The following is a 20,737-nucleotide window of genomic DNA, read 5'->3' on the forward strand; positions in this document are numbered from 1 at the left end:
AGCAGCGCAGCACGAGGGGAATCCGAGATGGAGCTGAGGACCAGCGAGAAGGGGACTTCTGTGAGAGGGGAATGGGTGGAAGGAGAGGCAGAAAGCGAGCCCGTGTGTTACCGACCTGGAGCCCCCGAGGGGGAGGGCAGGAGGTGTTTGCCAGCTCCTTGCATTGACAGCAGGTACCTACCTCTCTGCAGTCCAAGTGCAAAAGGACTGGGAAGATGCTCAGTGAAGGATCTCAGCCCAGGCTAAGACCTTTCCGAGCAAACATCCACATAAACATACCACAATTAGTGGTAAATGTGGGCTGGCCAGCTGCCCATCCCACTTATGTCCCTACTCAAGAGCTGTGCAAACTCCTCCTGCCTTCAGGTTCAGTGTAAGGTTTAACCAGCTTTTAAATGCTGGGAAGTGCCCTAAACCATTTTGCATATGTAGGAAAGTGTCTGCCTGCTGTGAAACCCCAGCTCCGGTCCTGGTGCTCGAAGAACAGCGCTCTGGGCCAAGGGTCATGAAGGACACAGGGTGCCGTACAGAAACCCGGCCAGGACCCGAGCCCCGCGCCCCAGCCTTGCCCAGGCAAGCAGGCTCTGCCTCCCTGCTTCTCCCGGGCAATGCATCAAACTGCTTGCGGGGAGCACCCTACTCAGCCCCTCTGCAGCCGGGGAGAGGCACCCAAAGTCGGCTGCACTGCGCATGAAAGCTGCATCTCCCTCAGGTGCCTGGCTCAGCCTGGTACCGGCTGTAACGGGAGCACCTGGGGAGGGCACAGTGTTGTAATGTGAACCTGCATTCCGCAATAGCGCTCTGGGTTATTTCTTTTCTGGGTGTTTGTTTCAAAATATTTTGTATGTCCTTGCAGATGTTTCATCTCCTCTGACGTCGGAGAGCCCTCGGGAAGACCTCACTCCGGTGGGAGTGGAAAGGTCCGTGTGCAGGGGAACATCATCTGCTGCCGAGGTGGCAGTAAGGCACAGCCAGATGCCAAGCTTGGGCACAGCCTTGTAGGATATGACCCCAGACCAAAAGCTGGCTCCTTTCAAGGTGGAAAAACATGGATACACCCCAGAAACAGTTTGCCTGCTCTTTCCAGTTGAGCCAGGATAGGTACAGTGTACCATGTCCTGCAGCCCCAATTGCCCCCCAACGGGGAATGACACTGATTTAAGCAGGACTCTGTTTTGGCTCATGTGGCCAGGGTCGCTCCTGTTCCAGAATTCAAGCTTTTATGACAACCCTAATCATATTACTTGCCTAATTAGTACCTAACTTGGCAAAACGTATTTGCTCAGGCTGGTCCTTGCTCGTGCTTGTATGTTTGATGCAGAAATAGAAGAGGCTGAAAGCAGTTAAAGCCTGAACCTTGTTTAAGCCAGAAAGTAGCTGTGAGCCCCGTTTTTTGTGCTCTGGGCTGCAGGCAGCCCCTGGGCACGCGCCCCGTGCCGCTGGTACGCACGGGCGCTGGGGCTGGAGCCGTGGGCCAGCCGGCTCTCCCGGGGGTGGCAGCGAAATAGTGCCGGGGGAAGCTGCCTGCGTCTTGCTAATGAAATACTGATATGTCTGCGTTGTACATTCAAAATAAGGCCGTAGTAATCAAGATAGATGGCAGCTTTGCCGGAGCTAGTGTCTGTAGTTCTAATAGGGGTAAGATCACTTTTTGCTTATTTCCAGAAAAAGCTCCCTAAAGGCAGGAGAAAAGGAGAAAGGCACGGAGCGGTATAAAGGCAGGCGGGCAGGAAAGGGCGTTGTGCGCTACCACTGAAGGGTTTCTGCAAGGGGAAGGGGAAACTTTCTCCCAGGCAAGTACAACGCCGAGCAAGACCCTCTGCCCTGCGCGCTCCTCCGTCAGAGCAGTGCCAGCGGTCAGGCTTCAGCCTCGCCGACGGCTTCCCAGGGTGCGGACACCTCCGTTACCGCCGGGTATGGGGAGGTAGGTGCGGGTGGGGAGGCACCCCAGGGGAAGGCTCGGGGTCTGCGGGTGATGGGCAGCCGTTTCTCTCCTCCGCGGCTCTGCCATGGCGGGAGGACGATGAGGATGCTGCGTCGCGCTGCCCTGCTCTGAATGACTCGTCCTTTCCAGGAAAGCAGCCGCCCTGAGTTTTTGACCAGGCTTCACCAGTGCCAGCCCCCCCGGTACCGTTCATCGCCTAACACCCCTCAGCTCGCTCCTCACCCGGGCCCCGGCGGGCAGCGCCCGCCGGTGAGCGGCGGGGCGGGGGCCGCTCGCCCCGTCCCCGCCGGAGGCAGCCGGGCTGGCGGCGGCGCCTCCCCCCGCGCGGCGGCCCCAGCCCCGGCCCCGGCCCCGGCTCCGGCTCCGGCTCCGGCCCCCGCCCCGCCGCCTCGGCGCAGCGCCGCGCGGGGGAGCGACGCTTAAATGCCTCGGCCGCGGCGGCAACAAAGGCGGGCGGCGGCGCCGGGCGGCGGTGAGCGAGCGAGCGAGCGGGCGGGCGAGCGGGCGGGCGGCGGCAGCAGCAGCAGCGGGGCCGGGGCTGGCGGGGGCGCAGGTGCCGCGGGAGGGCGGGAAGGGCCGCGCCGCCCCCAGCCCCGCGGCCCTCGGGGGTCTCGGCGTAGCCGGGCCGGGGGCGGCGGCTCCGGGGCGGGGGGAGACCCACGAGCGGTCTCGAGTGAGCGGCGCGCTCCCTTGGTTGACAAGTGCCAGCTCCGCTGCGGCGTAACTTTATTAATTCCTCTTACTGTTTTTTTTTTTTTTTTGTTCTTGTAACCCCGTAAATAGAAACTTTCAAGCGGTCGTTGTTCATGGCCGTAGCTGCCCAGGCTGCTCGCCCCCCCTGCCTCGGCTGGACACCCCGGCCGCTGCCCGGGCTCCTCTCCCCGGGCAGGGGCGGGAAGCGGCGGGGCCCCGGCGCCGCTCGGCGGGGCTTTGCCAGCAGAAAACCCGGTCGATCCTGGCCGCGGAGCCCGCCCCAGTGCCGGCACCGAGGGAGGTCGGGCGGGGGATGAGGCAGATAATGCCAAAGAAAAATGTACCCTGTGCCTCCAGCCCCTTCCTCTCCTCGTATCCGTGCTTGTCCCCCTCTGCGTTTAACTGATCTCTGCTGGCGTGGGTCAGTCTGCACAGACCTACCAGTTGTAGCAAGGGATGTACGCTGTAAGTAATTTTAGAAGTAGCTAAATTCGTTTTCAGTAGCTCACAGCAGGTCAGACTGCAGAGAGGAAAAATACTATTTAACGTGTTTGCTGTGTTGCCATGCATTAGTGTTTTCTTTTGGGGCAAATCTTGTTTGCTGTATTTACGAGCCCTCCTGCAAATCTGGGCGGTGAAGGGGTCCCGGGGAGATAAAGGAGTGGAAACTGCTGCTGCTCCATGCTGTTTTCCATAACTGCCTGCTGCAACTGGATCTAATCACTGACAGTGTCCAAACAAAAATATCTGAGAGGGAAAAGGTGCCATTGCAGGGCAGCTGGATGTAGCAGGAGATTTTCTTGGCTGTGAGGCAGTGAGAAACCAGAGCTGCCTGTTAATGTGCAAGGAATGAATATAACTTGCAAAACTTCCTTGGTGGCACGCTCACAGGACTGCACTTGCCTAAAAGGTTGGTAGCTAACATAATGGGATTTTATAACCTCCTTACACGAAGGATTGTGGAATAGTTTTCCTGAGCTGGGCTAACCTTAAATACTGGGGAGCACTGTGATGCACGCCTGCATGATCCTCCTGCTCTCGGAGGGGAGTTGGTGGAAGGAGACCTCCGCAGCGTGGGGCAGGCTTACCTAAAGTGTATTACTGAGGGGGAAAGGGGTGGCTTTCTGGCCTCAGCTTTTGCTGCAAGACCTGGTTATTGGCCTTGGTCGTGTGTGTCTTGGAGAGTTGCCCTCATCGGGTAAAGTCCAGGAGAAGATAATGAGCACACGTTCCTCGCACTTCGTAACCGTGCCCTTTTGCCTGGGTCATGGTGTCAAGGAAGGTTTAAGTGAAGCTTTGAGTAACTAAAGAGTTCATATAGACATGAGTGATGCTGAGTCTTCCCTGGGAGGAAGAATATTCCCAGGAAAAATCTTCCCCAGAAGGCCCCTGGGACAGAGGCCAAGAGTGTCTAATGAGGCAAGCTTTTCCTATTAGCTGCAGCTTTTGTTGTTGGAGGGTGAGGGCTTGGGGGGCTGGAATCAGCAGGCACGGGGACCTCCGAGGGCAGGCAACCTTTCTCCAGGTCTCCTCTGCCCTGGGCAGCCGATCTCCTCGCCTCGGCGTAAGCCACTGCTTCGGAAGCGATGCAAGTGCTGAGTCTAGACAAATAATCCGTTTTCTTCTGGTTTAGCTAATTGGTTTGCCGCTGCTGGAGGTGATGGTGCTACAGAGACGAGCAGCTCCCTGGTGCCAAGGCATGTGTGCTCAGGGAGCTCCGGCGCAGCGGGTGCTGGGTGCTGGCGACAGGACAGCCTTCCAGGGCTGCAGCTTGGCTCCAGATAAATCTGTCCACTGGCTTTCTTTCCTTCATTTTATGGTTCCTTCCCTTAGGTAGGCAAAACACTGTGGAAGGAGCTCTGTTTTGGGCTGCATTTGTACGCAGCAGTGGTGACTTAGTGCGGGCTTTGTGGGCATATCGTGGGGTCCTCTGCCAAAATGTGTGCCTCTGGCAAAAGCGGTGGCTGGCCTGAAAATCCTCCTTGGGAGATGGACAACCCATGCAGTTAGCAGCGGTGCTGCAGTGCTCAGCTGGGCATGTGCATGTCCCTCACTGATAGCAAATGTGAGGTTAAATTTCAGAAAACAGGAGGAATACATGATCATCTTTACCTAATTCCCACGCAAACAAATATTTGTTGATGAGGCTTTGATAAGCAGGCTGCTGGCTGGGTGGCTACTGTTTGTTTGCAAATACTCTGTTACTTGGTTAAAACCAAACTCTGGAAATGGAGGTGCATCAGTCATTCACTGAGACCTAGTTTTCTAGGGACAAAATAGGCAAGTACTTAAATCTTGATTTGAAGCGATTGCTGGCGGAGTCCTCTATTGCAGGAGCTGGAAATGCGTGGGAGGAATTAGCGGTGCCAGTGTAAGATGGCTGAGGGTGGTCTAATGAATGGCAAAACAGACGCAGCCGGTAACGTTTCGTATCTTTAACTTTGACCTTGAGACTGTGGTGCGAGAGGAACTCGGCTGCAGAAGCAGATTACTGTATATTCAGAGGCTTATTTCCCTGCCTGCCTCTGTCAGAGGATAGATAGCCCGCTGAAGGGCAGCCCTTTGCCAAAGGTGGTGCGTGCATGGCAGCGCCCACGCAGGCACCGTAACCACAGCGCTTGGGAAGCACACGGCTCGCTCTGCCTCTGTGTTGCTCCAGGCTGGAGGAAGCGGAGGATGATAATGGGTGCTGGCCAAAGTCCACGTCAGGTTGTGCTGCCCTTTGTTTTCAGGCGGGCTGGTGCTGAGGAGATGTTCAAAGTCAAGTTCTTCCACCTCCTGTGCTTCTCCTGACCCGCTTGATCTGCTGCATTGCCAGCTTTTGAAAGGGCAGAAATGATGCAACGGAGCCATGATCCTCCTCCCTTTCCACAGGAGAGGCTAAGCAGCGCGCGCAACCCTCGGAGAAAATGTCATTTTCCTGTTCTCAACTTGACATTCATAAAGATCACGATAAAAGGTCTTATAGAATCGTTTTGATGATCTTTTACGAAATGCACGGACCTTTTCCATAGCCCTTGGATTTTGCTAGAGTGATGTAAATCACAATTCTGCACAGGATTAGCAATCAAAGAGCATTATGAATCAATCTGATACTTTGTCTTAACCATAGCCCTTCTTAGGTTGCTGACCTACATATTATAGCTTTCACTATAACTGCTTCGCTGAGGACGGGCTTTGTTTCTGAGCGTAAGGTGGCCCAACTGCTGGAGATCTGTGTGTGTGGAGAACATTTTCATTGAGATTCCATAGAGATTGACTAAAATTCCTGGTGACTTCAGATGCGCTTGAAGTCTGTGCTGCTTGGCTGGTAACTTGTCTATGAAGTGTGAAATAGAAGTGCTTCCTTTGAGTGTTCTTTTAATTATAATTGTGCTGATTAAAAAAACTAGATGATGAAATGAGATGCTTTCAGTAAAAAGTGCTCTTAGATGTCTAGCCAGCAGGAATCATTGTTATCAGATGCTCTAATCGCTTGTGTGATTAAAAACCTTGGAAAAACTTATATGTTTGAGCACTTGCTTATAGGTAAAAATAAAGGTTTGTTGCCTTTCTTGACGTGCACTGCAGTTCAGCCTTTAGTGAGATGCGAACCCCAAGCTTCCTCCGTAAAATCCCTCCCTGAGGTTCGCTGGTGGTGTTGTCCGAAAAGCGGATTAGTGCCCGGCGTGCAGGTAACCAGTTCCACACGCTCAGGAGAGATATTGTTTTATTCAGGCCTGGGTACTCGGTGGACTTGCCACAAATCAAGCATCCCTGGTCTAGTCACCTTTCTGTTTATATCCATGCTTCTCATACATATTTTAAATGTCTCTTTTACATATTCATTACTTTTCCGAGAACTAATTATAATATTACATCATCTTAAACACATGCGCACTAAAGCCTTTAGGGTCTCCGTGAGGGTCTCGGGTGGTCTCTGGTGGTCGGCAGGGTAGTGAGCTCTTCATGAACTTATTTCCTCTTTACCTTATAGGGTCGCAGTTTGTCCCTGAGCCATGCTTGGACCATGTTTGTTTATAGTTTCCAAGGTTATTCTTCACTAGAGCCTAATGATGCTTCCAGGATACACGATTTAGACTGGTTACAATTCTACACACCTGCAAACACAACACCCGCTAGTTACCTAACTTCTAAGCAACAAGTCCTCATTCTTTAGAATTACAGAAGCGAACAGTAGAATTACAGAAGGGAGCAGTATGGAATAGTAGATACTGTACCTACTGCATCAGTGGTACCGATGCAAATGCACGTGTGCTCGTTCCACTCGCAGGTGAGTTTTTCTTCTGATTCCTAGAGTAACGCGGTGAACAATGATAGCAAGGAGGGTCCAGAGTTGGGTCTGCGAAGCAGCGAATTACCTGTTTTAAGGCAGCACTTAAGGCCATTCCTACGAGTTGTTACAATTTCAGCTCTGCCAGATAGATCCCTTAGTTTGAAGGACACTGGGAGGCAGCGAGAAGTGTACGTACGAGTGTGTGTGCGCTTCCCAGCGTGTACCAGTAGACTGCATGTGTGCTTCTTAGTGTGTTCACTGGTGCCAGGGTTGGTAAAGGTCCTTTCAAGTAGAGTGTGTGTATGGCAGCACGTTCACTTGGGTATGAAATCTAATTTGGTCCTCTGAGTACTTAGGAGCTCATCTGTAAAAGAAGTAACAGGGCTGCGGGATCGAGCACCTCTGTGCAATGTGGGAGGTCCGTCCTCTAGTTTTTTATCTCAGCAGGTCCCAAGTGGTGCCTTTGCTTAGCTCAGGTTTGCCGGTCCCTCAGCAGTGTTTGGAAACCGGCTGCTGAATTTCTGCCTTACGTGCTTGGCTTGGGGCGTCTCTGAACTTACAACTCTGCCAGCAAGTCATCAGATGATCTTAAATATTTGCTCATGATCTGTTGTTCACCAGTTATCACCACCTTTGTTCTCAAACAAAGGTTGCACAGAAAACTGCAACACAGCATCGTGCTTATTTTACATCCTCATAGCTCAAAAAACGTCTGTTTGTGAGATCTTTATTTAAAACAGAAACATTGCACAGAATATTCCCCCCTTTTACCAACAGGATGCCGAAGGGCAGGGAGGCCTCTGCTTTTTCACACTTACTCCTGTGCCCAGATGCCTTTCCCTGGGAATGGTACGTCTGTACAGGCAGAAGAGAGCTCTTTGCCAGGCTGTGCTAACGTTTCTGTGTGCCTGACGTGCGTTTCCCCTGGGAGCTGGCGGCTAGTGAAAATGAACGGAGCGAAGCTGCTTGCTGGTACGTACCTGTGTGCTGCTGGGGGAAGCAGAGAACCTGAACGCATCCAGCGCAGGGTGCCAGTCTGGCTGGCTGTACGTTGCACGCTGATCTTTGCTCAGCAGCTCCCGGGGTACTGGCAGGCGTTTGTCATGGAGCCCGGTTGTGCCTGGGATTCTTGGGCGTGAGAGGAACTGGGAACAAGCTAACGCTCCCCTCAGAAATGTTGCATCCATTCCCACTTACGATGGATGAAGCAGTAAAATTTTGCAGAAAAATAGAAGTTGCTGACAGCAGTGATTAATTTTTTTAATATGCATTATGGCTTGCCCTTTGTACCTTTGTAATATAGCGTTCGCTGATTAGAAAATCAAAGGGCTTCAAATCAGCCTGACTGCGTTCACTGGATTTTCTGCAAATAGGCTGCGTGTGCCGGCAGAGTCCCCTGTCTGTGGGGAGAGCGTGTTGACACTCGGTGGGATGGGATGACAATAGAAATTGTCACGGCAGTCTTGCAGCAGCAATAGCTACTTTCTAAAATAGATCTCCTGGGGACGAAAAGAGATCCGTGGTCATGGTTTCCCCCTGCAGATGACTAATCTCAAGGAGCTGCTTTTTATCTTGAAATAACATTTAACTCTCAATACCAGAGAAATGAGTTTTTTGTTTTTTCTAAAGCTGTTTGCAAGACAGAATCCTCAGGAAGCGCTGCAAGTGGAGGGGTAATGTAGAGCTCCCTGTGCCTTCTGAACAGAGCGGCTCAGGCACAGAGCATCTTGCAAAGCAGTTAGTTTGTATTTTAAATAAATAACTAAAAAGTCTTCTCTGATTGCTCAAGGAATAGACCTTCTTGCTATGAGTTGCATTGCCTAGCAAGACTGAAAATTTGAGCGTGATCCTTTGTTAGCTAAGTTGGGATGTTATGTTTCTTTATTTGGTTGGGTTTTGCTTTTTTTTCTCCTTCTCCCAAGGTATAGTTCTGCATAACTTAAAGATTTTACTTTGGTCCAGGGATGTATAATCTCTGTTGTTTCTTGATTGTCCCTATGCCTGGCTGTAATCCTGCCATCCTTTGTGCTTGCAAGGGATCTTAAGAAAGTTAGAGATTTGGACGTACAAGATTATAATTGTTGGGATCAAACTATATATTTTTTTGTTTTGTTTACATTTTTATATAAATTTATATTGATACTCCACCCAGCTCATGTCCCCAGCAGAGATTCAATATAAAGAATTGTTGGGGAGTTGGGCACTTTGTAAGTGAGGTCCATTAGCAGGAACGGAGCAGAGATGGAAGCGTTGTGTTCTGGCTCCTCTGTGCTGATTTTTCACCGGTGAGTCTGACTGAAATACTGTATGTGTTTTATGAGAGTCTGGAAGGTGCTGGGTGAATTTTGCTCTCATCCAGATAATTGTGTCTGAATTTGAAGTTCGTTTCCTATTAACAGCTGTTCTTGCAATCTTGAAATTCACTTTTCACGAATGCTTATGTCAGTGAAAGAGTGGAGCTTTCCTGGGATCATAAAAGAGCGACCAGTTGTGCCTTAAATTCCTTCCAGAGCTTGATGGCATATGTTTTATGGAGTCTGTAACGCTGCTTAGGAAGCTGCCTTGCGCCTCTCTGAACGAAACACATCGTGGAGGGGAACCTCCTCTCCGGTAAGTGCCATGCTGTGAGTTGCCTCCAACAAGTGCCGCGGGGGCAGGTTTTAGTGGACAGAGATGGGATTCAGGCTGAATGAATCAGGGACAGAGCTGAAGGAAGTAGTCCCACAGATGTGTTCTAGCATTGGAGGCAGGGGGATTCCTGAAGGCAAAAATGGGATCGATAGAAATAAATATTGCTTGTGCCTGTAACATGAAAGGGTATTTTGAGAGACGTGAGAGTGCCGAGCTGGAAGAGAAGGAAGAGCAATGCTGGAAGGACACTTCAATTCAAGAATGACTTGCACGATGGGTTAGTCAAGCTTTCTGCTCACGGTACAGAGCGGGGACTGAAAGATCGTTGGCATTTTCAGGCTCTTCAAATTTGATTTAACATGTGTTTAAAGAACAGCTGTCTTGAATCTGGCCAAATGAGCGGTTCACCTATGGATTGAGGAGTCTGAAAAGGCGATGGAGAGGTGGCGCTGAGCAGTGGCCCCACACGTTGTGCGCAGGGGCTGCTGCCGTGCCGGCTGTGCCGAGCCAGCAGCAAGGCTGCACGCTTTGTGTCAGGGATCTGGAACGCGCAGAGAGATGGGAGAGCTGCACGAAAGGAATCTCCTTTTATTTGGATTTATCTGCTGGTTTTCAGAGCAATCACTACTTGCTGTCTTCTATTTCAATCTTTTATAACATAGTGTGGGTGTGGACTGGGAATATTTTAGGTCCTGTGGATGCAGCTCAGCAATTTCAGATGTGGTTAGAAGTGTGTTTTTAAAAACCAAGGGGAACTCCTTCAAGTCTGCACCTGGGGTAAGTGTTAATTTTCAAGTGTGGCATAGCTCCCTTCTGCCTTTCTGCTCTCAATTTTGGAAACTTCTTCTCACTTCGTAAATCACTTTGCAAAACACCCGTCTCTTTCAGATGGACAACACCGATGCGTTTCAATGAACTATGTGTTCTAAAGTTGAGAAGTTTTCCTAGGTATTATGGAAGTGCAATTGGATAAACATTTTATTAGGTATTCATGGATTGTTTAATTAGATGGATAGAGGATCATATACTTGCAATCTAAGGAGAAAAATTTGGAAAGGTTAATTAAGGATTAGTTGTAAAATTTGATGTCAGAAATAGTGTTAAGTTTCAGCGTGGACACTCTTAATTAAATTTAGTTTAGTTCATGCTGGAAGTGAATGGAAATGAAGGAAATTTAAGCTTACCGTAGCTACAGATGTGAGGGTGTACCAAGGTCATTAATGCATATTAACTCATACTTTTAAAATTCATGCCTGCCTTTAATTTGGCTTGATTTTTTGCCATCTGTCTCCATGCAAACAACACTCTGGAAGCCTGAGTTTTTTTGAGGTATTGCAGAAATGCCTTTTTCATCCCACTATTCCTTCGCAACCTCCGAGCTGAGATTTTATGGTGGGTGAGGGCAGCAAGTAAAACCCTGCAGGTAATATTTCAAATGCTTAATTTTGCGCCTAAACATCAGCTCGCCAGTGCCAGCGTTTCACGTCTGTGAAGTGTTCTCAGGCGTGAATGCCGCGTCCTGCCAGGCGTGCACCGAAGCAGGCCGGTGCGGCGGTGGGGTGCCCCGGCGGCTGCAGGGCAGGAAAGGGCTGCCTCTATCGCAGCCGCTTCTGCTCACGGCGCAGCTCCACCGACGGCAGGGTTTTAAGCCGAGTCTTAGACCGCCCATCTGTCAGAGCCCTTCTCGGGCAGCGCTCAGCCTTCTCAGCACCTCAGCGGTGGTCTGATCGGTGGCTGAGCTGATAAAACCAGTCACTGCTGTCAGAAAGTCTCAGGTCTTTCTTCCCAGCTTCCACCCGCGTGGATCTCCCCTGGTTGCTGTAGCTGCCTAATCTGGAAGAAGACAAACCTGGGGTGTGATTAACCACTACACAGGGCTCCCAGTAAGCAGAGGGAGCAGCTGCGAGTGTTGCCAGCTCCCCGTGCCCCTGAGCAGCAGCCCCAATACGTGCTGTTCTTGGCCGGCTGGCGCCCGGGGGCTGCGGGACGGTGACGATGACTTTTGGAGAGCGTGGCCCACCATTTCTGCCCTAAGCTCACCTGCCAGAATTTCGGTAACCGCAGGCTGTGCTGGTGGTGGGGTTTTCGTGGCTAGCTTTTTCCATGGCTGGCTGCTTTTCTAAAGAGAAAACACGCAGGCTGGGCAAGAAGGTAATCACGTCCTGCTTCTCCCCATCTGAGATTGCCCCACAGGCTATCCATGTTTTAATGCTGTGTCGCAATCTTGCAATTGTTTTAAAGCATTTCTTAGACGGGCAGACTAAAGAGCACCTTGCAGGCATGCCCAGAATATCGACTCTGCACACCTTTTCCCTTGGCCAAATGCCTGGCTAACAGTATGCTCCAAGAAACCTTCTCCTCCTTCCAGTATTGCTCCTTCTAGCCCCTCCCAGCTCCTGCCAGATTCCTAAGCAGCCATCTCCTAGAGAGCTTTGGGTCTCTCTGGTCCTTGAGCACCTTTGAGCCCCGTCACATCTTTTGCTTTCTTTCTCTTGGGTTTCATGAAAACAAACTCGGGGGGGGGGGGACGACCAAAAAAACCAACCAAACAAACAAAATCCCAAACCAAAAACCCTTCCAAATGTCCAGATCCATTCTGCCTCTCTTCTCTGTAGTTACACTTCTTATTTTACCCTGAAACGGAATTTAGTTCTAATGAATTTTTTATAGCCTGTTATTAGGAGACTATTAGCTGTGTGTTTGTGCCAAAAAGTAGGTGTACTGGTTCAGAGCAGATAAGCTGCAAAAACACCCCCTTAAAAAAAAGCCTGGGGAGAAGCTACTTTGGTGTTGCTCACTGGAAAAGGAGCAGTTCTTCAGCTCTGGTTTGGGAAGGAGGATCAAGGAAGTTGAGTTTATCTCGAGCGAGATGGGTTTGAAATGGAAATGTTTGTGCTTGCAGTACCTTGTCTGGGGAAAGCGATGAGAAACTTCTGCGAAGCTGGTAGGTGTGGAAAAAGGATCCTGCTGGGGTATTGCCTGGGTGAGGCTGCTGCTGGGTGGAAGAGGTTGGATTAGCCATAATTTGCCCAGGTATTCTTTCTTCCTGGTGTAGCTGCTGCTTGAACCACGGCTGCTGTGTGCGTTGGCTGTGTTCCTGCTACTGCTGCATTGCACCCTGTCCTGGTGAGTGTGGGAAGCTGAAAGTCTTGCTTGAACTTGCTTTTCAACAGACGAGTTTCTAGCTCTGCTCTTGGGAAGGTGGTGTGATAGCAGGGGATTTCTTCACAAGCATATCCTCATAACGTCCCAACTTGGGTGTGCGTTTCCCCAGGCGTATGGCCAGGATAGCGATCAGTAACTGGATTTTCAATTCCTGCCCCTTGAGGGCTGTAAGCCTGTTCCTGGGTAGCAGAGGTTGATCGCAGTGGCGAGCGCATCATCCCCAAATCCCCGCCAAAGCTACCACCTTAGTGCCTTCACTGCTCTCTTGGCCGCTGAGCCCTTCTTCTGCAGAAGCGAGGGCATTTGGGCTTCTGTGTCTTCTGCAGTGCCACTGAATCTGTCCAGTGCTTGCAAAGACCCGTTGCTCCGAGGTGAAGTTGGGCCGCCTAACCATAAGCTGGCCAACTTATCTGTGTACCTGGAATTAATTGCAGCAGTCTGCAGCAGCCCTAGGCTTGTCCTAGAAGTTGCTTTAATAAAGGGCAAATGTGTCTTTATGAAAGCGGAGGGACTTTTGTATTTCCCTGGAAACTACTGCCTTCTGCTCCCGTAGCTTCAGCAGTGGTTGGTGTCTGAAGTCTTTCTCCTGCAGTATTGTGAAGCAGTTGATCTGAGTAAGGGTCAACGATAGCTTGTTAGGCTGAAGGCATCAAAACCAAGCAAAGCTACATTCCGTCAAAATGAATGCAACTCATGGAATTCCTGTAGTTCAGACAATGTTCATGCCTTTGATTTTATTTTTTTATTATAAGAAGGTTCCATTTTGTAGCAGAGGTGTATTCGAGTAGCATAAGCCATGCCAAAAATTTATGTATAAATGCAACAGTTTACATTGCAGAAATGGCAGGTTTGTCAAGACTTATTGTGTCCTTGTGGAATTGTTAAGCTGTCAACCTGGGCCTCAATAGCAGGAGGAAAGGGTTGCAAAGCCAGGCTCTCAGAAAGCAGGATAGCATTTAAGTTACTTATACAGCCCAAATTTGACTTGTGTGTGCGCTCCAGCTTCTGATTGCATGGTTTCACAGCTTCTTCTCAGCGTGATGCTGCCGTGCTCATTTTGCACAACAAATGTGTATTTATGGTTGATTTTGGGTGTTTTTTCCCCCCCCTCTTTTTGCTGCTTGAGCCTGTGCTTTACTCGTTGTGCACTTAAACCCTGCCCCACAGACAGAAACCTAAGTTCTCCAGTATGCTTCTCTGTGGCGTTCCTCATAAATGTCTGAGCATCTGCAGTTCGCAGTGCATTTGTTGGAAGGCATCTCTGTATAGATGGAGACCTGAGGCATGCACAGGGTACCCAGCCAATTTTGGGTGCTCTGCTGGGAGTTTGCCAGGACTTCACTCCTCTTAATAATTTGTGACGTCCATGAAATGCAATTCTGGTGCTGAGAACTCAGCCCATGTGCGGACTTGATCATGGGTCTGACCTTGTGCAAGGGTCTGGCAATAAGGGATGTGAAAAGTTTATTTTAAGATGTTTGGTTGGTTTCATAGCAGCTCTAACAGAAGCAAGGCAGGAATCGCTTCTCTCTGGAAGCTTTGATTTGCCTCTCACACGGCAAAATGCCTCTCTCACTTCATCTGGCCTTTGAGCCTTATTTACGACACCTTTTTTTTTTTTTTTTTTTAAACTTAGTGGAAGAAAATTCAGGCAGAACCTTGCTTCAGTGCTGTCATTCAGAGGATGCTTCTGCTGCGTGAAGGAAGTATGCTGTGACAAAATGAAGATTATAATGTCTTTTTTTTTTGGTGTTTTGTGATGTGTGGGGAGAAGAGAAGGCTGTTCTGCCAGGGGCTGGGCTCCTCAGCCCACCACACAGACCTCTGCCACTTGAGTGATCAGCGGATGGTAGCAATGGAACGGTCTTCTCTATGGACCATCGGTGGGGAGGTTAAGATGCTTCGCTGATAGGTTGTGCGGAGAGGATTTGTTGGCTGGCTGGCAGTGGTGACCTGGGGAACTGTGGGCTCTGTCAGTGGCCCGGCAGGCAGGTAATTGCTCCAGCCATAGCCTCTTTCTCCAGCTTGTTCCCAGACCACCTCCAGGTCCTTGCCTTAGTCATCTTTGTTGACCAATCCTGGTCTGAAGCTCTCAGCATCTCATTCCCGTTCTTGGCTGAGCCCTTGTCTGAGCTTCATGTCCCACTCCTCTGCATCAGGTAGACCTGTCCTGCCCAGGGTCCTTCGTTCCTCGCATCTTCTCCTCATCTGACTGACATGAGCAGTGGGTGCAGCTGCCTCTGGTAGCGGTGGCATGCGTTCGTGTCCCTGCTCCCCAGCAGGACACCCTGCGGCAGCGTGCGTCGGTGCCACCCGGCTGTGCTGGCACCCTGGTCCGAGCCGCTGGCGAGAGGGAGCTGCCGCAGCGCTTGGCCTGGGGGCACTGCTGGGTGGTGTGCTGCTCTGCAGTGGTTTAATGATTTTCTCTTTAACCATAATTAACCCGACAGGCAGGGTTTTGATTATTATGTTGTAGAAGAGTTGTGGTGGCAAGATGTCTAATTTTGGGGTGAATCAGCATTAACAATTAAGCAATAAACAAATACCATTTCTTTTACAAGAATAGAGACAGCAGGATGTTTTCCTCTGCCGAAGCAGCCATCAGGCAGTTGGTTATGCTGCAGCTGGGTAAGGTGGGAAGGAGAAAGAATTGCTCACCCGTAGAAAGAAGATAAGCCGTAAGTCTCCACCAGCTGCCAGTGGGAGGGATGCTGAACGAGAGCGGGGCCTTGCTGCCTCCTCTCGCCTCCTGGTCCCGCTGTCTGTGATTACTGACCGCTAGTGCACATACCTGTCACACTGGGGCCCCTGGCTGTTACTAGGGTATTAATTAATTCCCTTCAGGCAGATAAACTCACCTGGGCTGGTGCTAGACCTTCAGCATCCTCCAGTATCTTTCCATAGAGATCCTCTGTCTGAGGAAGGAAGAAGAATTGATGATAAAATAACGATAATTTTTACAACGTTGTTGTGCGCGAGGGGAGTAATTTTGGGTCCTTACTTAACCTTGGCATCTTCCAAGGTATATTCTCTTCCAGTAACTCTCTGCTAGTATTCCTGGTGGTGCAGGTGCTTGCCCTGTAGAAACGCTGTGTTGATGAATTTGTCAAACTCTGGCTTGACCAGAAGGCAAGGGGGCCTGATCGCTCCCGTGCTCGTGGCTTGTTGGACAAGCGCTGAGGTTTCGAGCTCTGCTGAGCCGACGCTGCCCATCCTGCAGCTGGGGGCTCCCACCACCCCGCACGGGCTCTGTGCACATCTGGAAGGAGCCGGGCTGCCAGAGGTGCTCCTGAGCAGGCAATCTCACTGTCCTGCTGTGGTGAGGGGCACATGCCCCCTCGATCCTCTTACCAGAGGTGCTGGTGAGTATTTCTGAGCGTCGTGCCCTGTTAGTGGGAGGGAGCGGGCGACAGCTCCCTCGGCCCCAGCCTGGCCATTGTGCTTTCTCTCCCAGCTCTGCGGCTGCCACGGCAGAAGCGGCACGCCTCTGATGGCGTCTCTGGGTGCATTTTTCAGTCTCATCTACAGGCAGGCTTGGGCAGGGACGGGGGAGCCAGAGGTGGATTGTTGTACATTTAAAAGTGACGTCCCTGAAGAAGTGCTGCGTGGCTGGACGACGGGTGTGCAGGGCTTGCTTGACCGCCTGCGCTCCTCTGCATCCCTTTTCTCTCCTGTTTGCATCGCTTCTCCAACTTAAACGTGCCCTTACTGCAGGCCACAAAGCCTGGTGTGAGTACAGCCTGCAGCGAGGGGATCTTGCTGCTCTGCTGAGCTCGCTGGCTGGGGATTTCCTAGCCTGGCATGTAAACGTGGCTCAGACCATTACTCATCCAGCCTTCCTGTGCTGCATTACAGCTGTCCTGTGGTCTGCCTCTCCAAATTTCCTTGCCGGAGGGTGGCTTGCTCTAATTGCTTGCTGTGATGGCTGATCCCTCGCTGGGTGAGGTGCCTCTCAAAGGTGCAGCTACGCTGACGTACGCTGCTGGCCGGGAGAAGCGAAGAACGTTATTTTTCAGTCTAGCAGCCAGCTCTTTCTGTTTTCCTCCCCTTTGACCTAACCCTCAAGTGTCATTTTAGTTTCATTATTTCTCACCCGCCAAGAACCTGCACCAGCTGACACTGGTGGGACCTCAGCGCTTGCGGTAAGGCATTGCATGCCGGTGTCTCTTTGCACCGAGCAGCACCCCTCTTTTTTTTTCTATCTTCCTCCTTTCTTGCTTTTTACCTCTCTTTTTTTTTTTTTTCCTATCTTCCTCCCTTTCCTCATCACACAAACTTTGTAAAGCCTAAGCTTACCTTTTTCCCACTGCTTTCCCTCCCCTGCCGTGGTGTGCTCGGGTGGTTCAAGCTGGCAGTAATTTGGGATATCAGCATATTAGGACCTCTCCTTAAGCTGTGAGCACTTGGGTTCCGTGCTGAGGGCGGAAAGCTGAGCTGCTGGACTCGGGGGTGAAGCATATGCCAGGCCATGCACATACACTGGAAACTTGCCCAGGGCAGGATAATTATGGGAGGCGGCATTTTTCGAGCGGACCGTGTGCTCTCACTTGCTAAACAGTCTTGTGATTAATATCTTATTTAAGAGGATTTTAGGACATGTGCTGCCTTTACACTGAGTTTCTTTTAGAAGTAGGGGAGAGGTTAGAAAAATAAAATCTGTAAAGGCTCTTTTGTGTTTCCAGCAAGGGTCATCAGATAAGTGCAGTGCATCACTGCTCCGTTGCATCAGTGTAGGCGGTGGGTTTTGCTATTAATGGTTTAGTGGGAGAGTGATCCGCAAGAGGGGCTTTGCACATGCGTTTATGCAGGCTGCATTGCTGAGATCTCCTCAGGGACCCAGAACTCGAGTGCTGAGGGTGAGTTCTTCTGCCCTGATCTCGGCATTACCAGCTCTCCCTGACCCTGGCTCCTGGTGTCAGACTCTGGTGAGTTCTGCAGCCAGCAGGTCTTCACCGGAAGATTTTGCCTTCAAAATAAGGCTCTGTGTGCTGTTTTACTCGAGCACAGGTTGTGTTTAAAGGCGTTGGCAGCTCGGTTGTTGGTCTTACCCGTGACACCCTTGCCTGTGGTGTGGGCGCAGCAGCATCTGCAGGCTCTGGGCGTTTCCGTGTCACTGCTGACTTGCTGTGTGGTCCCAGCTGGCGGTTGTAGTCCCCAGTCCGGTGGTTTCTGATCGGTCTGATGTGGCTGTCTAACATCTTCCCCTTAATTTCTTTCCTAGGCTAGAGAGCGCGATTAAAAGGGAGATGGGAGCATGAAGAATTGCGTGCAGAGCACGGATGTGCTCCCCGTGGTGGCATCTCCTACAGATCTTACCTGGCAATCTGCTGCTGCCTGGAAGGGTTTGACAGGAACCGCTGTGGATAGTGAAGGAACCTGGAGATGAAGGTGATGACCGTGGCTCTTCCTCTTCCTTTCCTTGCCCCTCTTTTCTCTTTCACATGCCTGCAGCAAGAGCACGGCTGCTGTTGGCGTGATGAGGCCACATACATTCAGAGGCACTGCTGTTTACACTGGGGCTGTCTCGTGTTGCATGCGAAGTTGGGAGGACGGTGAAGAAAATGGGAAGGGTTCTCTGTCATTCCCCTTGCAACTATCCTATATTTCTCTTTTAAAGCAAAATAAAACATTTATTCTGCTTCTTGTGGAAGCCCTTGTAGATGCTGGTATGTATTGGTTATGCTCCAGAGTTACATGTCTAAGATCCAGTGATTATTCTGACTTGCATAAAATTAATATAAGATGTGTGCTGGGGCTCATTTCGGTTACGACTTTCCCCAGAAACCCTCTGGGGATATTGCCGGTGGTGCTAGATTAGAGTAATTAGCTGGCTGCTTTCACAGCTGACCTCTGCTGAACATGCCTGAAATGCTTTCGTTGTTGGTGCCACTACTTTTCCTTTCTGTCACTCTTCCCCGCCGGCATCCTGCCCCTTATCGCAGCGCTGCCAGCCTTCGGCAGCTGCCTCCTGGCATGACTAGCTAGACCAAAAGATCTGTATCACCTACTGAATATTTCTAGAGCTCTGTGCTTCAGCTTTGGGCCTGATTAGTCCAATAATTGCGTGAATGCTGCTAGCCTTTGGCATACAATTAGTGTACACCATAAGGTTTTGATCATGCAAAGCAAGACTCTTGGGCAGCCTGAGCCATTGCTGTGACTGGGGAAGGTGGTAATGCTGGCACCCCCCCTTTTCTCTTGCGCGTGGAAAAGCTAACTTGGTAGGGGGCATTTTTAGAGGTGACTGCAAATACAGGTATTGGGTTTATGCCTGTTTTCACATGTGAAGAAGGTTTGGGAGGACCTCATTGTATAGCTGCTGCTTTAAATTCTTAACTGGCTGGCATCAAGAGTGCCCGATGTTGCTCCCCACTTCCTCCTCTGCTGGAAACATGCTAATCTCCTCTCCGCCGCTTAAAACCTGAATCTTTAATATGGAAAATACACCACGTTTCTTCCTTTCTGGCTGGGGAACACTTCTCCCTCCCAGCGTTGTATTACCTTTAGCATTGCAAACTGAAACGCTTGGGCTGGGGTGGTGGAGCTCCAGCAGCCTGCCTACCTGGGGGCCGCTGGATTTCCATCCCCAAAGAGGGCAGAGAGCAGCCAAAATTTTCAGGGCTGTCAAGACGGAGCGGTCTGGGGCCTGGGGAGCATTGGCAGGAGCGACAATGCACTGCTGGAGGTAGGTGAATGGAAAAGAAAGAGCGTGGCACATTGCCTTGGGCAGCTTTGGCAGCTGCTCTTTTCAGGGGGAAAGAAGGAAACTAAGCTGGAGACAGCTTGGCTTCTGGTTAGATGGGTGTCGTGGTTTAACCCCAGCCAGCAACTAAACCCCACGCAGCCGCTTGCTCACACCCCCCTCCAGTGGGATGGGGCAGAGAATCAGGAGGGCACAGGTAAGAAAACTCATGGGTTGAGGTAAAAACAGTTTAACAATTGAAATAAAACAAAGTAGAACAATAATAATAACAATGATAACAACAACAATAATAGAATATACAAAACAGGCGGTGCACAATGCAACTGCTCACCACCTGCCGACTGACACCCAGCCCGTCCCGAGCTGCAAGAGCCCCCACCTTCCCAGACCACCCCTCCTAGTTTATATACTGACCATGACGTCACATGGTGTGGAATACCCCATTGGCCAGCTGGGTCAACCACCCCAGCTGTGCTCGCCCCCCCGCCAGCTTCCCGTGCACTTGGCGGAGCATGGGAGGCTGAAAAGTCCCAGCAACAACTAAAACATCAATGGGCCATCAACGCTCCTCTCATACCAAACCCAACACACACACCTTCCAGCTACTAGAAGGAAAGTTAACTCTGTCCCAGCTGAAACCAGGACAGTGGGATTTGGGTATAGAATAGAGAATCAAAAAAGCCAGTCAGCCATGGAGCTCCGCCCCTGTAAAACTTCCTTTTTTTTTTTGTGGAAACAAGGGGGTTTTTAGTTTTTTTTTCTGCCTTGTTCCTCTGTGGAAATTCTCTGCTCGCCGGACAAAGATGTGTCTTGGGGTGTGACCTCAGGTGGGCTGGTGAGATAGCAGGATCTCGTGTAGACATGGGAGTCGTCCTCTCTCGGGAGGCGGGGGAGCACGGGGCAGCTCTGTGTGCACGTGCAAAGTACACATACACAGCAGGGACCGGTACTGTTATTTTGGCCTTGGTTGGATACCAGTCTTCGGGACAGCTGAAACCCAAGGCCAAGCCAACCTCTCAAGCGCAGGTTCACTTTTAGTGCAGAGGTATTTCTTTTCTTAACGTGCTTTGGTAACACTGAACTGAAGAGTTACCTTCCATTTGTGCCAGGACAAAATCTTTAGCCCCTTTTGAAGCGCTCAGAAGCCTTCCTGTTGAACAGCCAAACCCAACCCCCTGTTACTAAATACGGTTTCGGACTAGGCAGCCTGGTTAGGCCTGGCTTGTAATATGCAAAGGCTGCTGGGGGAGTTGAATGTTTGAAAACCCGCAAAGTGATATATTTGGTCTGTAATATCTGTATCTCTCAGTCTGACCGAGCCTCT

General features: G+C 50.7%; 1 protein-coding gene across 11 annotated transcripts in view; it reads left to right on the forward strand.

Moving 5' to 3' along the window:
- Nucleotides 1-1,497: 1,497 nt before the first annotated feature.
- The window catches only part of ST6GAL1 (ST6 beta-galactoside alpha-2,6-sialyltransferase 1), a 47,438-nt gene continuing 28,198 nt past the window's right edge, over nucleotides 1,498-20,737 (forward strand). For 3 of the 11 annotated variants that reach the window (XM_075158104.1, XM_075158111.1, XM_075158110.1), the window contains exons 1-2: nucleotides 2,308-2,417; nucleotides 17,932-18,098. The gene's annotated coding sequence lies outside the window, so the exon portion shown is untranslated. The other 8 variants (XM_075158103.1, XM_075158109.1, XM_075158112.1 and 5 more) reach the window with 7 other exon arrangements.

Source organism: Calonectris borealis, chromosome 9 (assembly GCF_964195595.1).
Source record: "Calonectris borealis chromosome 9, bCalBor7.hap1.2, whole genome shotgun sequence".
Classification (NCBI taxonomy): Eukaryota; Metazoa; Chordata; class Aves; order Procellariiformes; family Procellariidae; genus Calonectris; species Calonectris borealis.